Below are 16,716 nucleotides of genomic sequence, written 5' to 3'. Positions count from 1 at the left end.
TAAAAGATGCAATTCATCATGATGTGCATCCATGTATAAAATCTGTAATCCCAGCGGCCCACCCGATTCCATCTGTAATATAGTAATTCCATGCCCTTGTCTGTCTTTTTTTTTTCTCTCCCCTGTGCTGCTGAGATTGAAGTGACTAGAAGCAGAGCACAGAGGCTTCACTCCCTTGTCGCTCATGTGAACAGCGACGACACTATTCTCTTGTCCATTAGCCACCTGCTGACCTGCCCAGACAGGTATAGGTCCTTCGGTGCCCATATCTTTCGCAAGTGTTCCAGGCTACGGTATCCTTGGGTCTATTTTACCCCCATTCTGTGCCATGCATAGCAGCCCTTCAGTCAGGACCTATAGCTTTGCACCCACCTTCTATATAATCCACGGATCCACTGAACATTTGGCATCATCTGTCGCTTCATGAGATTCCAAAAAGAGAGTGAAGACACTGTGATCACACGACCTGGCCTTTTAACCAAGTGCGCAAATAGTACTATTCCTGAAATGCTGTGGTCTGTTTATCCATTTCTGGAGTGAGGCATCCAGTGAGCTCTACCTCAGAAGGCAGAGTCATCCCAGATGGGCACAGGTGCCGACTTCATGGCAGAGCTGAGTTCACACCTCTGGGTCCGGTGCATGTCTGCCTGCCCGCTCCCCAAAGCCTGGCTTTCTCCTTTGCTTTCCTCTGAGCGGAATCTGTCAAATAGGTTTCTCTTCCTGCTTTTCCTCTTGCTAGCTCTCCCCATGCCTCCAGCTCCCTTACATCTTCCAGCATTTTCTAACAATGCTGGCTTCCCTGTGAGATCTGCCATGAGCATCGCACATACAATGGTGGAGCGCATCTCTTTCCTTATCCCCTTTCTCACTTATACTTCTCTTTACCACACTTACAGCCTAATCTGTAACTTGTTTGTTCTGCTTGTTATATATCTCCCCCTATTGGCATATAACGTCTAAAAGGACAGAAAATATGTATTTTGTGTTTAGTGCCGATTCCCCATTTAGAAAACAGTCAGACACACATTCAGCTATTAATCGGTCATAAAATGAATACAAAGTAACACACCCATATCACCTCTACTTAGTTTATTCACCTCTCCACAGTTAAACCAGAAGATTATTTTTTTATTAATCAGCAAACTATAGTAAATACTATAGTACAAAATTGATATGGCTTCAAAGGCTTAGTGGAATGATGGCTCACTGGGGCACCTGGGTGGCTCAGTCAGTTAAGCATCCAACTTCGGCTCAGGTCGTGATCTCACGGTCCATGAGTTCAAGCCCTGCGTCAGGCTCTGTGCTGACAGCTTGGGGTTGGAGCTCTCAGATCCTGCTTCAAGATCGTCAGATTTTGTGTCTCCCTCTCTCTCATTCATCATGGCACTATTATTATTGTGGCATTTATATTCTCTCTGAATTAGTATTAATGATTTTATTATTGTTTTATTATTGAATATCAGGTATGCATCCCCGTATTACTCATGACTACATGTGACGTTCAACAGTCAAGACAATCAATTGGAAGAGCTGGCCAGAAGAATTGTGACTTTTTATACCAGGTAAGGGCTGCATTGTAAATTTTGCTATCACATGGTTACATATCTTAGTATTTTATGTATGTCTATCACTGAACCAGTAACAGAGTAGATTATGGTCTACTGCAATAAACCAAAAGAAAATTATAGGATGTCTACATTTTCTTTGCACCAACTATAATTTGAAACATGGTAAATACAGATGAATATAACATGAACATGAAAATGATAATGCTAAATAGCCTATTAGCAAATTTATTAAAGCACTTTTTTGAGAAATGGTAGTAACAGTTGGGTAAATTCTGTCCCTAGAATACTAGGTAATTTAAAGCTGGTGAAATAAGCAACAATCATAAATAAATAATTTTGCATTATCAATAGGTATCAGAAGACTGGATAAAACCATTACCTTACTTACACCAAAAGCACCTTAAATCCAGTCTGAAACTAAAGTGAGACAAAAATTTTATATATTTTTTAGTGAAGTTAATTCATTATGTTGCAGGTAAAGAGACTATTTATTCTACATTCTTTATCTCTTCCAAAGTAAAATGTAAATAATTGTCAACCACAATTAAAAATAATTGCTTTGTAATATTTTTAAAGTGGCAAATTAAATTAACAACCCATCTGACTATATCACCAAGCAAAAGTGTGCCAATAATCTCTAAAATAAAGAATAAGTAATTTTATGTATTGTAATTAGGGAAAATTAAAAGCTAAATGGCAAAACAAATCATACCAGTACGAATATATACTACTTCTTCAGTAAAACACAGTTATACACAGACCCTTGTAGATGATAATTCAGAATGTAATGATCATCATTTATATCAGTAGAACAGAGTAGGCAGGCCAGAAATAGACCTCTATAAGTAGAGTCAATTGATCTTTGTCAAAGTAGCAAAGGCAACATGATGTAACAAAGGTAGACTTCTGTACCAACGCAAGAACTGCACATCCACGTGCAAAAGAATGAAAGTATACATAGACCTTAAACCCTTCGTGGAAATTAATTCAAAATGGACATAGACCTAAGCATAAAGTGAAAGACTAAACAACTTGTACAAGATAAAATGAGAGAAGACCTTTGGTGATGCCAGTGCCTTTTTAGGAAGAAATTTAGGAAGAAATTATTCTAGAAAGAAATAATTGATAAGATGGACTTTATTAAAATTAAAAATAATCTGCTCTGCAAAAGGCAATGTCCAGAGAATCAGAAGACAAGCCACAGACAGAAGAATATTTTCAAAATCTTCTCTAATAAAAGATTATTATCCAATTTATGCCAAGAACTCTCAAAACTCAGTGGTAAGGAAACAAACAACCTATTAAAATATTGGCTAAAGACCTTTACAGACATCTCACTAAAGAAGATATACAGATAACAAATAAGCATATGAAAATATGCTCCACATCGCGTGTTATCAGGGAAATGCTTGTTAAAACAAAAATGAAATATCACCACACACCTATTAGAGTGGACAAATTCTGGAAGAGTGACAGAACCAAATCCTGTTGAAGATGTGGGGCAACAGAATCTCTAATTCATTGCCAGTGGGAATGCAAAATGGCATAGCCCCTTTGGAGACTGGAGATTTCTGATAAAACTAAATCTATTTTTAACCTATGATCCAGCAATCATGCTCCCTCATACATACCAAAAGGAATTGAAAACTTATGTTCACACGAAACCTACATACAGGCATTGATAGCATCTTTTCTCATAATTGCCAAACCATGGAAGCAGCAAGAGTCTCTTCAGTAAATAAATGGTTAAACTGTAGTCCATCCAGACAATGGATTATTACTCAGCACAAAAATAAATGACCTCTCAAGCGATGAAAAGGTATGAGGAAACCTAAAATGCATATTGCACAGTAAAAGAAGTCAATTTGAGAAAGTTACATACTGTATGATTCCAATTATACAACATTCTGGAAAAGGCAAAACTATGGAGACAATAAAAAGTTACTGGTTGACAGGATGGGAGGACATGAATAGGCAGAGCACAGAGGGTCTTTAGGGCAGTGAAATTACTCTGTATGTTGTTGTAATAATGGATATATGCCATGATACATTTGTATAAACCCATAGAATGCATAGTGTCAAGAGTGAACCCTAAGGTAAACTGTTGACTTTGGGTGATTATGATCTATCAACATAAGTTCATCCCTTATAAAAATGTACCATTCTTGTTAGTTTACTGACAATGGGAGAGGCTATACATATGAGAGGACAGAGGATTTATGGGAAATCTCTGAACCTTCCTCTCAATTTTATTGTGAACCTAAAATTGCTCTAAAAAATGAAGTTTTTATAAAAATTCCTATAGGAAAAAATAATACAGAATGGTGAGCCCAATATTTTGTGCCACTTTTACTTCTGAGGGATTCACTGATTTCTAAGTTATGCCTCACAAGAGGCCAGCCAGCTGGGGAGTACTCTTAAGTGAGGATATTGGGAAATTAAATATTCTCAAAGGAATAAGTAAAAGGGTTGAGAGTTCAGGGCCTGCCATAAAGAAGGTTTTCTCAAAAAGGTTTTCTGTTGGAAATTCCAGAATGATTGCACACTCTCAAGAAGAACAAACAAAATAATGCATTTTTAAGAAAGATTGAAGCCAAGCATTAAAATAATTTCCTGACAATTAATTAATTGATTAATTAGTGACATTTATGTCCTCAAACTGGCTACCAAGAGATATATGTCTAAATAAACATAATTTAATTCAAAATCTCTTTACTATTTTATATTTAATGCCCAGCATCAAAACAAGATACTAGACATGACTAGAGATAAGATCAAATATTAGAAAACTAACAGACAAAAAGGAAAAAAAATGATACTACATTAGACACAAAAAGGATGCATATATTGTAGTTGCCAGATATGGATGTTCAAATCACTATATAATATATTCAAAATTGTAGATAAAAATTGGAGAAATCATGTGGAAGTGAAATGTCCATAAATCATTAGATAACCAACTAGATTTTTATAATTCCCACCTCATGATATGTCAGGTGAATCTGATGAAAACACATTAAAGGCAGACTGTCTAACGTTAAAATCTATAATTTGTGAACAGATAGAGTTTAAATAATATTTGATTTTGTTAATTAACACATACAAATTATGCTCACCCAAAGAATACACATAAACAATATAAGACTCAAGAAGCAAAAAGTGAAAATGACAGTAAAATTTTATTTATTTTTTTAAATTTTTTTTTCAACGTTTTTTATTTATTTTTGGGACAGAGAGAGACAGAGCATGAACGGGGGAGGGGCAGAGAGAGAGGGAGACACAGAATCGGAAACAGGCTCCAGGCTCCGAGCCATCAGCCCAGAGCCCTACGGGGCTCGAACTCACGGACCGCGAGATCGAGACGTGGCTGAAGTTGGACGCTTAACCGACTGCGCCACCCAGGCGCCCCAGTAAAATTTTAAAATTAATCCAAAAGAGTAAAGTAAGGAAGCAAAGGAAAATTAAAAGAAAAAAAAAAAAAAGGATGGGGCGCCTGGATGGCTCAGTTGGTTAAGTGTCCGACTTCAGCTTAGGTCACTATCTCGTGGTCCGTGAGTTCGAGCCCCGTGTCGGGTTCTGGGCTGATGGCTCAGAGCCTGGAGCCTGCTTCCAATTCTGTGTCTCCCTCTCTCTGACCCTCCCCCTCCCCCGTTCATGCTCTGTCTCTCTCTGTCCAAAAAATAAATAAACGTTAAAAAAAATTAAAATTATAAAAGAAAAAAAAAGGAGTAATGTCAAATATAATCCTATAATATATTGTTAGATTTAAGTCTATAAATAACAGTGATGATATTAAAAGTAAATGGATTGGCATGCCTGGGTGGCTCAGTCAGTTGAGCATCCAACTATTGATATTGGCTCAGGTCAGCATCTCACAGTCTTGAAATCAAGCCCCTCATCTAGCTGCATGCTGGGTGTGGATCTTACTAGCGATTCTATCTCTCTCTTGCGCTCTCTGCCCCTCTCCCACTCCCACTCTTTCTCTCTCTCTCAAAATAAATAAATAAAAATTTAAAATAAAATAAAATAAAATAAGAAGATAAAAGTAAAGTAAATGGACTAACTTGTCTAGTTATATTATAAAGTGTATTAATAAATCCTGCTGGCATGAGAAATATCTAAAGCATAAGAACCCAGAATGAATGGCAAAATACATACCAAATAATGTTCAATTTTTACAAAGTCCTTATATAGCTTTAGGCATGTCAGATAATATAAATTGGAAGGCAAAAATTATTACAGGGGATAAAGTTTTTACTCTAAGTTTCAAGATGTTCTACTTACCAGGATGATATATAATTCTAAAACTTGTATAAGACACAAAATCAGTAATAAGCGTAGACTAACAAAACAAGGGAAATTACCCTCAGGCCTGCATTTTTGAGGATCCTTCTCTGGCCATTCTCTAGCAATACCCTTTTTCTGACTAAGAAGTCCACTGGGCCAAAAAGAAAGTTTTTCTTTATTAAAGCAAATAAAATTGAATAATGCTACTGATATTAACAATAGAAAAACATAAAATTGAATTGGAATTGAATAACATTGAGTAATACTATTGGTATTAAAAATAAACAACATGCATTTAAAAATATGTATATATGAGAAAGCTATGTAGCAAAGCAAAGTAATGGATCACAAAATTCAGGAATGCAGTTACTCTGCCTTGGAGAAAGGAACATGATCATGGTGCATATTGGTCCTCAAATTATTATTTGCATTTTGTTTCTTAAGTTTGTCAGTATGTGCACAGGTATTCATGTTACCATCGTACTTTAAACTGCTTGTGTATGTTACACCATCTTTCATATGTATGATATATTTCACAATAAGACAATATCAAAGGAAGAGACAAGAAATTTAACAATATGTAGATTACAAAGAGTAACAACAAAATGAACAAAAAGTATGAAGATAATTGAGTTCAGAAATAACGTTGTGACTTAAGCAAAATACATTGCAATTCTAAGTAAAATGTAAGGTCATTTTCAAATAAGCAATAAAGAAAGTAATCTTGGATTGCTCTTTACGTGGTTAGAGCTTTTTGAATTTAGGAGCAAAATCAGGAGTTCTCTATGTTTACTTTCTTAGGTACTAAAATACTAAAAAAGTACTTAGGTGCTTAACTTGTTTGATTTGCCCAGGGGTATTGCTTATAAGATACTTTGCCAGGTTTTTAATGAAACTACTGTCTGTGCCAGTGGTGTTTTACACCAGCTATACTGGACTAATTATCTGGTTTCCTTAAATGTCTATTTTTGAAGTAATTATGGCTTTTGAACACATAAATGACACTATGCTTGGGATAGACAAGAATTTTGCCTAAATTGTTTCTTTAGAAATTTGGAAAATAATTCCCATATACTTATTTCACTAGTCCATTGGTACCCAGACCCCAGCAATCTTGACCTTATCATTATACATGCAAATTTTATTTTTAGATATGCATACACTTACATTTATTTAAGGCATGATTTGACTAAGTGTGGAATATGGTTTACCCTACTGCATACGAATTAAATATTATATAATACCTCCCTTAATTTTGGGGGGAAATGATAACATTTCTAAGTGGAAATTTGAGACCACAACTCATTTTGGACTGTGTGATGAATTAGCTTATCTGATCACTATTAATTATCATAACTACCTTTTTAGTGTGAAATAAACTTGACAAGCTAAATAGAGTGAAATGTAGATAGCTTAGCATAATTGACCAAACACACACACAAGCAGCCCCCCCTTCACTCACTCACACACACAGACACACAGACACAGACACACACACACACACACACACACACACACACACCCCACAATAGTGATCATAACAGTAGGTAGTTAGATAATTGTGGAAATGCAATGGCTTCATTTCATTTATAGCCCTAATATTCTATAACTTCAAGAATATTATTATGAGAATTATATCACCTAAAGAAACTAACACTGTTCTATTTTTGTCCTTTTCTGGACCATTTAATATGATTTATGTATAACTTCAGTGTAGAATAGGGGTACCTGGGTGGCTCAGTCGGTTGAGCGTCCAACTTCAACTCCTGTCATGGTCTCATGGTTCATGAGTTCGAGCCCCACATCTGGCTCTGTGCTGACAGGTCAGAGCCTGGAGCCTGCTTTGGATTCTGTGTCTCCCTCTCTCTCTGCCCTTCCCTGCTTGTGCTCTGTTTCTCTCTTTCTCTCTCTCAAAAATAAATAAATATTAAAAAATTTCCTTCAGTGTAGAATGGATCTTAAAATATATTGTATCACATGACTAATCATACAATATATTTTAAAATTTTGGCACTCAAATGCTATTCAGAATTTTCAAGTTTGGTAGCAGATGAAATCATACAAATCATTTCATCCATGATCAGATGAAGAAATAGCATTTGATGCTGGAAGCATCTTTCAGTTATTTCTTTTTCTTCATAGTTTTCTTTTTTTTTAATTTTTTTTCAACGTTTATTTATTTTTTGGGGGACAGAGAGAGACAGAGCATGAACGGGGGAGGGGCAGAGAGAGAGGGAGACACAGAATCGGAAACAGGCTCCAGGCTCTGAGCCATCAGCCCAGAGCCCGACGCGGGGCTCGAACTCACGGACCGCGAGATCGTGACCTGGCTGAAGTCGGACGCTCAACCGACTGCGCCACCCAGGCGCCCCTCTTCATAGTTTTCAATACAACTGACAATCACATTTATGTCTTATCAGAACAACAACAACTAGCCTTTTATATTCACATTAAATTTAAGACTTGGAAAAAAAGTCAAAAATTTTGTGCTACATTTTAACTTTCTGTGTTTACTGATATTGCTAAGATAATTTATTTTAAAATATATGTTAATTATATTTTACTAGCTATATCAAACAGTTTTATTACCTTTTATCTTCATGTTTTAGGTTCTTCTATCAGTATTTTGCTCCTTATACAGTATATATATATATATTTTTAAATGCCAGTCACAAGCTTGAGTAATTTAAACATGAGAAATGACACCATCGAATTCTATTGGGGAAATACTTTTGATAAACATTTTATTTAGTGGTAAAATGATAGATAAATAATGTGATAACAGGTCACATAATAATTTTGTTTAATATTAATTAACCCGAGTGGATAAACCCCCCTCAGTAAAGTTTAAATTGGATTAGCTAACACATACTGATTAGCAAATAAATACCTTTGTCGAATAGAAGCCATACAAGATGTGTGTGGACAAATTTCATGGCAGCTTCCGCAGCAGAAAAAGTCAGAAGGACTGCATTTGAGTCTCGCCACTAATATTTCTCGTCTTCAATTTTGTCAGCTCTAAAGTGATGATTAGCCGAATTAGTTGAATTACAAAACCTATTCCACTTACGAAGAAAAAAAGAAAAGAAAAATGACTCCTTACTATTCCTTAAACTACATTTTTCTCTATATTCAAATTTTACTTCAAAGATCCATTGTTGCATTATTCCCATCTATGATGTCATAACCTAATCAAACTCTCACTGATGTGTTCTCTCTAAAGGGTAAATGTGTGTACTGACACACAGAGGTTATTTATTGATAGAAGAATCCACAAAATTCTTCTCATCCCAATGCTGTAACTTTTTTTCTTTATACTTTTGTAGATACAATTTCTAGATAAAATTACTAACAAAAGGATCTTCTGAAACATTATGTATTCAAATTTTAGATGCAATAATAATCATAGTGGGTTTTGAAAAAATCGACTATGATTGATAATGTTCCTTAAAAACATTTCAAATGATTTTGTACTTCTCACATATATGGTTCTGTTTGCCTTTGCTGCATAAATTACTGAGAGAAGTTTAGATTGAAGCCAATAGTCCCTATTCAGTTATTTTCATTTCTTATTTCAGAAGACCCTAGCAGTAAATTCAAGATACTATTCATTATTATAGTTGCTATTATTAGTTTTTTTTAGATGTCTTTTATAGGAAACCTTAGTATATTTGCTATATTTCCATTGAGTTGCTTTCTTTTTATTATTTGGAATTAATGAATATATTATTATGAATATCATTTACATCTATTTTTGTATATTTTTATCTACAATTATGTGAGACATTTTTACTAAAAATACTCTACTGTAGAGCCTATGTAAGATTTCTTTAAGAACTACATTAGCATCAGCCTTCATACCATTGTAGTTAGAAAGAACTTTTAGGACTGAGACAGGCTTTTTTTTTTTTCTGTAGGAAAGCACATAGTGAATATTTTAGGCTTTGAGATCTGTATGCTCTGTGTCACAACTATTCAACTCTGCTACTGAATGTAGTGCAAAAGCAGCCATAGGCAATATGTTAAAAACAAAAGAAAGAGGAAGGAAGGAAGGAAGGAAGGAAGGAAGGAAGGAAGGAAGGAAGGAAGAAAGAAAGAAAGGAAGGAACGAAGGGTGTGTTCCAGTAAAACTTGGACACTGACATTCAAATTTCATATAATTTTAATATGTCATCAAATGTTGCTTTTATTTTGAGCCCTAAAACTGTAAAAAACATTCTTAATTTGGGACTGCACAAAAACAGGTTCCAGACCAGACTAAGCCATGTATTGAAATTTGCCAGCCCCTGATTTAGAATAATACAGAATATGATTAACAAAGCTTTACCCAATTGCCCTTACACAAAATTAAAGATTACTTTAATGTGGATGTAAATTATATGTACTTATAACACAGCAATAATGTCTTCATGTAATGGGCTGACCGTACTTTATGTATGCCATCGCTTAAATCATCGTACAATTATTTCATGAAAAATATGCTTGCCAGCTTTACCCTTATTTACTAATTTTCAGATTTAGATAAAGAAAATAAAGACACTTTGGTAAGATATTTTAGCCAGCTTTACCCTAATTTACTAACTTTCAGATTTATATGAAGACAATAAAGACACTTTCGTAAGATATTTTGTGACTTTCCTAGCCTGTAGATCTTTGGACTGTGTGTGTGTGTGTGTGTGTGTGTGTGTGCGCGCGCGCGCATGCACACGAGCATATGTGTGGACACATAGATTGAATTTGGTGTTCTTCTCTTATAGTGAGGCGTTTTTCTTTTCTTTTTCTTTTTTTTTTTCTAAGCAAGCTGTCCATAAAATATCTCAAGTGCAAAGTATCACTGGAAATGTCACTGAAGGCAACGGTTACACCAAAATATAGGTCTTCAGTACTATCACAACCAGCTATTTAAGCTTACATGTTGTTTTTCAGTAACTATAATTATATGAAAACATATATGATTTATAAAATTAATTTATATCATTGTGTAGTGTAACATATTTTCTTGGCCTACGAACAATGTTACATAAGTTAGTAAGTCATGATACTTTTGGGGTATTATGCTAGAAAATCATAATGCTGTTACTCTTGGGTGACAATTCACCATGGCTGTTTCTTCATATCTTGTGTCAGCTTTTGTTCCAGGTTATTTTCCAAGGATGATTATAGAGGAAGTAGCCTTGAAACAGTGCTTCCATCTGTGACACAATGCAGATTTATTTCACGACTAAGATAGCAAAGATAATGTCTCTTTTAGGGGCGATGGTTGGATAGGTCTGTTTAGCAGCTCTTCAAAAAATGGAGTTTCCTAAATTTGAGGTTCCTCAGCTGTGACACAGAATTACTGTGTGTGTGGCACCCGCCTAGGTTGCCTCCCCATCTTCTCTGTGGGACTTTTGGGGTGATAAATAACCAACGTGAACATGAAGCCGAAGCTTCTTGCTGTGTTGTAATCAAGTTCTGTCTTTCTGACCCAGGAGTTTGATTTCCTCTGCCAGCACCCAGGGAATTGTGAGACTAACTTTTAAGTTTTAATGTAAAGTAGCATCTGAGACCAGCCTTGACATACATGTTTTAACCTTACCCAGAATTAGAATAAGTTTTCCTTGAAAACGAACTCTAACTCAAAATATTTGCCAAATAATTACTTTTATTAGTAGATGCCGGTGTGTCTTATTCCTGGTTAGATGTTTCATTAGGGACGTTGTTCCATTTTCTAGTTAAAATTCCATATTTTTTCATTAAATTCTAAACATGTAATCATTTTTAAACAAAATTATTTTTTGAAAATCCTATAAAACTGGTAAAAATATGTGGGTATATTTCATAAAATTCATGTTTTATTAATGAAAATGTGATACGTATATTAGAGAACTGTGTATTTGAAAGCCTAATTTTTACTTTCTATGTAAAACCATGATTGAGATGATGGATGTGAGACTGTTTTCCTCTGATATATTTCTCAGTAAACAAATTGCTTAATATTGCAAAGTAGTTAGATATCTGAAGTGTAGATATATACCTGAAAAGATATCTGAAGGTAGTTAGATATATAGAATACATAATATTTCTCTTATGTTATGTAAAATATACAAATTAGGGGGCTACATTTTTGCTAATTAAATAATATATATTGATCTTTTTATTATATCATTTCTTTTTTTCATCAACTGTATCCTTTTTCAATTTGTTTTTGAGCTGGTACTTAATAGAATATGAGTTAATTTCAAGAAGTATATATGTTAATATAGCTTAGAAGTTTTTTTATAATTATACAGGCCAGTGTTTATTTTTTGTGGAGAAGAACAAGGGTGTTTCTGTAACGTTCTGTTTCTCGACCTGAGTTGTGGTATGTTTATTATTTGATAATTCATAATAGTGTGTGCACTATCAAATATGTATGTGATATTTAAATTTAAAAAACACTATACAAACTAGGTATTAAAAGATTTAATCTTGTCCAGAATGGATCTGCCTTTTGTCCTCAAGTTCTAGAAAGTGATGTCTAAGCCCTTGAACATCATGCTTGGTAGGAGTACCTTTGTTTGCCTAGGAGATTGGGTCTCCAGAAACTAACATTGTGATTTAGGGTGGGAGCTTTGAGCCACACCAATAATGTGATTTCAGGTTGGGTGTTTGGGTCAAGCAGTAACAACTGGACATTCTAAGGGGCTGGAAACAGAGCAATCCTGTGGGCAGTCCACTATGTCAGTGTGATGGAGCCCCAGTGAGGATTTGGACATCAAGATTCCTGTAGGTTTCCTGATGTGTATTGTCACACATCAGCGTTAAGAAAGGAATGCTATCCAACTCAAATAGGAAAGGACAATGGAGATTTTGTGTTTGAAACTTTCCTAGACCCTACCTCATGCAGTTCCAACCTTCACTGATTTTAATATGCATCTTTTCCATGTAATAAACCCTAACTGCAGGTGTAAGAGCTTTCAGGAAACTCTGTAAGTTCTTCTAGTGAATTTTGAGCCCTGAGTGTATTTGGGAACCCCTCAAGCTTGCAGTTGGTGTCAATAGTGAGTGTGATCTTGTGTGGACTGTGTCTTCAGAAATTTACAGTTACTGATTTCAAAACTACACAAGTAGTTGTCATTTATGAGAAAACAAAGGAGAAATTTCCTGCCCAGAGTTTATTCATTATCTGCCCCCAAATATATAATAAACTCTCACACGAACACATATGAATTAATGCACACTTAGTTGATATTAGTTGCAACAAAGTATAAATAATTAAAATTTGGCAAAAGTTCTTAATGATCAATAATTCTGTTTCAGTTCTAGTAGCATTTGTTCACATAATATATTTTAATCTGTATTAATTAATTCCATTAATTTAATAAAAACTTTTTTTTCAAGTTTTTGGTGATTTATTTTGTATTATCACTGGCCTGTCTCTCCATGCTGATAATGCAGTTACTGATTCTTGAATAATGAACCTATGGTACCCGTTTAAATATCACATCATACATTTATATTTATTTTCTTTAAGAGAATAGATCTGAAAATATTATAAATTACTTAATGAATCTTATTATTTCTAACTATATTTTCTGCCACTTTTTTTTTACAATACATCAAATCTTGCACCAGAACAAAGAGTATCCAAACTAATTCATCTCATAAACAGCAAATTTCTTAACCTATCTTCTTTAATCAGAGCTTAATCTGATTTCAAAAAAAAATCTAAATTTCAAATATTTAACTAAAATAAAAGTATGAGATTTTGAATTTGGCAACCCAAACATTATACAATTCACCTAATATACTATTACCTAATTAAGGTATTTCTATTGTTTTAATATACTATAAAACATATATCAACTATTTGAATTGCAGCTACTCATTTGGGACATGTGGATTGAACAAGTAAATAAATACTTATGGAAAATGAAAGGACGTATTTCCAGAGAAAATTATCCTTTATTCTCTTAAAGAGAATATTAAAATTTTGAGAACCTTAGAAATCTGAGCAGGATCTTTTATTTAGACATATTTCCTATGTCTGCTGTTTGAAATTACCACAAATACATACCTAGTAGCTTAAACAACACAAATTCATTATTGTGCAGTACTGGATGGATGACAATAAAGAAAAGCTTCATTGTTTTCAAAAATCTTCCTTGTTAGAAGTAAACAATATATTATTAGAGCACAGCTAAAGATATACTTAAACATAATTCAGTGATACAGGTTTCTATGGTGATCTCTGATTTTGTCTACGTTATTTTTGACTAAAAAGCCATATGTTTCACTATTAATAACAATAACAATAATACCTTCTGTCAGTAAGCTCCTATTTTGTGCAATATATTCTGATTAGTTCTTTCAGCATTATCATAATTCTTAAAACAATGAGAGTGTATGCATATATGCCCAATTTTACATATAAGAGATTTAACTACTAATTAGATGTCATGCTCAAGGTCACCTAGTTGACAGGGAACAGAGATAGCATTCAAATTAAGGTTTGCAAGACTGGAAGACTTTTTTTTCTCTTTCTGCTGTATTTCTGTGTAGATTGAGCCAAGCCTATATAATCAGAAGAGCTAAGTGGATCGAGTAAAAAAAATCCCTATTTGTATGTAACAGAGTATATTTACTTTTTGTTATTACACAACCTTTGGTAAAAAGTTGTATTGCTGGGAGAGTTAAACACAACCATTTCACCTATATACAAAAGTGTGTGTAGACATTCAGTTTCAAACTAGAAAGTAAGGAACTTAAAAGTCCCACTCAATCCTAACAAGTGGTAAAACATTGAAAGAAAGAAAGAAAGAAAGAAAGAAAGAAAGAAAGAAAGAAAGAAAGAAAGAAAGAAAGAAAAATAAGCATAAAAAAATTTTTAAAGCCCCTACTTAGATCTATAAGAGAACTGAGGTCACATGTCAAACCACTGTCCCCCATGTTGGAGACAACAGCAGGTAAATACAGAGAATCACAACTTACTGATGCACAAACCACAGTGTGAACCAGCGGTGAGTAGGAACATCTGAACCATAATTGATGAATCGCTGGAGGTACAGCATGGGCAAGTATGAGAGGTAGAAAGTCCAAGGATGTCAGTCATCAAGGGTCCCCGACTTTCATGAATTGCATCTCTTGAAGCTGCCAGAATCTCAGGGTGAATATTGAAGATAAATCCCTTATGCTTCCCACAGGGGGAGGGGGAAAATTTTATTTTGAAATACACCACAGCACTCTGTTCTTCTTCACAAGACCTTCCCTCAGGAGAAGCTATTTCACCAGAGCCTAAACTGCTGGAGTTTTATCAGACTCTAACTGAACTGGAGCAAGGAAATACTCACCTTCAGCCCTTCCTAGCCTTCCAAGTAGGAGAAGGGAATTACCCGATTCAAATCTCACTCCAGCCATCCTGTCTTACCTGAGGGGGTGAGTGGGATACCAAAAGCACTTGTGAAGTTTATACTCCAGAGATAAAGGCTCAATAACATACTGCGACTGAATCGTAGGTATACAGTATGCCTCTCCAACCCCCCACACTTTACCACCACATTACCAAAGGCCTACTTACAGCAATTCCAGTACATCATACCTGGCGGTAAGAATACACTTAAAGACATGCTAAAAGGCAGAAAACACAGTTTGAAGAGGCAGACCAAGTTTCACAACCAGACTCATATGGCAGAGATGTTGGAATTATCAGACTGGGGATTTAAAACACCTGTGATTAATATGCTCATGTCTCTCGTTGGTAAAGAAGACAGCATGTAACAGATGGGCAATATAAGAAGAGACGTGGAAATCCTCAGCAAGAATCAAGAGAAATGCTGGAGATTCAAGTCACTGTAATAGAAATTAGGAATGCCTTTGATAGACTTATCAGTAAACTAGACGTGGCTGAGGAAAAGTCTATGAGCTTGAGGTTTTCTCAGAAGAAACCTTCAAAACTGCAAATCACACAGGAAGAAAGAAAGAAAGAAAGAAAGAAAGAAAGAAAGAAAGAAAGAAAGAAAGAAGAAAAAAAAGAAAAAGAAAAAAAGAGACTATCCAACATCTGTGTGACAACTACAAAAGGTATAATGTTTGCATAGTGGAAAAAGCAAGAGAAGACGGAGAGAAAAGAGTAGAATAAATATTTGAAATACTAATGACTGTATATTTCCACAAATTCATGTCAGATAACAAACCATAGGTCCAAGTAGCTCAGAGAACACTAAGCAGGATATATGCCAGACAAACAAACAAAACAAAACCTCACCTGGGTATACCGTTTTCAAACTATGGAAAGTCAGCTATTAAAAAAAACATCTTGCAAGAAGCCAGAGGGAAAAACACCCTAGTTACAGAGGAGCAAAGACAAGAATTACATCTGACTTCTCCTTAGAAACCATGCAAGCAAGAAGAGAGTGGAATGAAATATTTAAAGGGTTGAGGGAATAAAGCAGCCACCTTAATATTCTGAACCTTGTGAAATTATTCTTCAGAGGTGAAGGAGAAATACTTTCTCAGACAAAAATTGAGGGAATTTGTTGCCAGTAGCCCTTTCTTGCAATAAAAGATAGAAGAAGTTCTTTAAAGACCAGGGAAAAAGAAACAGATCAGATATTCTGATACACACAATGAGAATATTGTAGAAGAGAGAAGCAATGATGAAATAAAGACCTTTATTTTATTAATTTATCTAACAAAAGTCTGTTCAAAATAATAATCATTAAAATGTATTTGGTTATGAGGTCTTGTGTGTGTGTGTATGTTTATGTGTGGATAATATATATGAATATATATATACATATATATGTATATATGTATATATATATATGTTCATTGATAAGTGAAAGGGATTACAGCATTTATACAAGGGACAGGAGGGAGGAATTAGGATTATTTTTGTTAT

The sequence above is a fragment of the Prionailurus bengalensis genome, chromosome B1 (assembly GCF_016509475.1).
Source record: "Prionailurus bengalensis isolate Pbe53 chromosome B1, Fcat_Pben_1.1_paternal_pri, whole genome shotgun sequence".
In the NCBI taxonomy this organism is placed as follows: domain Eukaryota; kingdom Metazoa; phylum Chordata; class Mammalia; order Carnivora; family Felidae; genus Prionailurus; species Prionailurus bengalensis.
The sequence above is the reverse complement of the archived record's forward strand: the minus strand, read 5'-3'. Positions refer to the sequence as shown.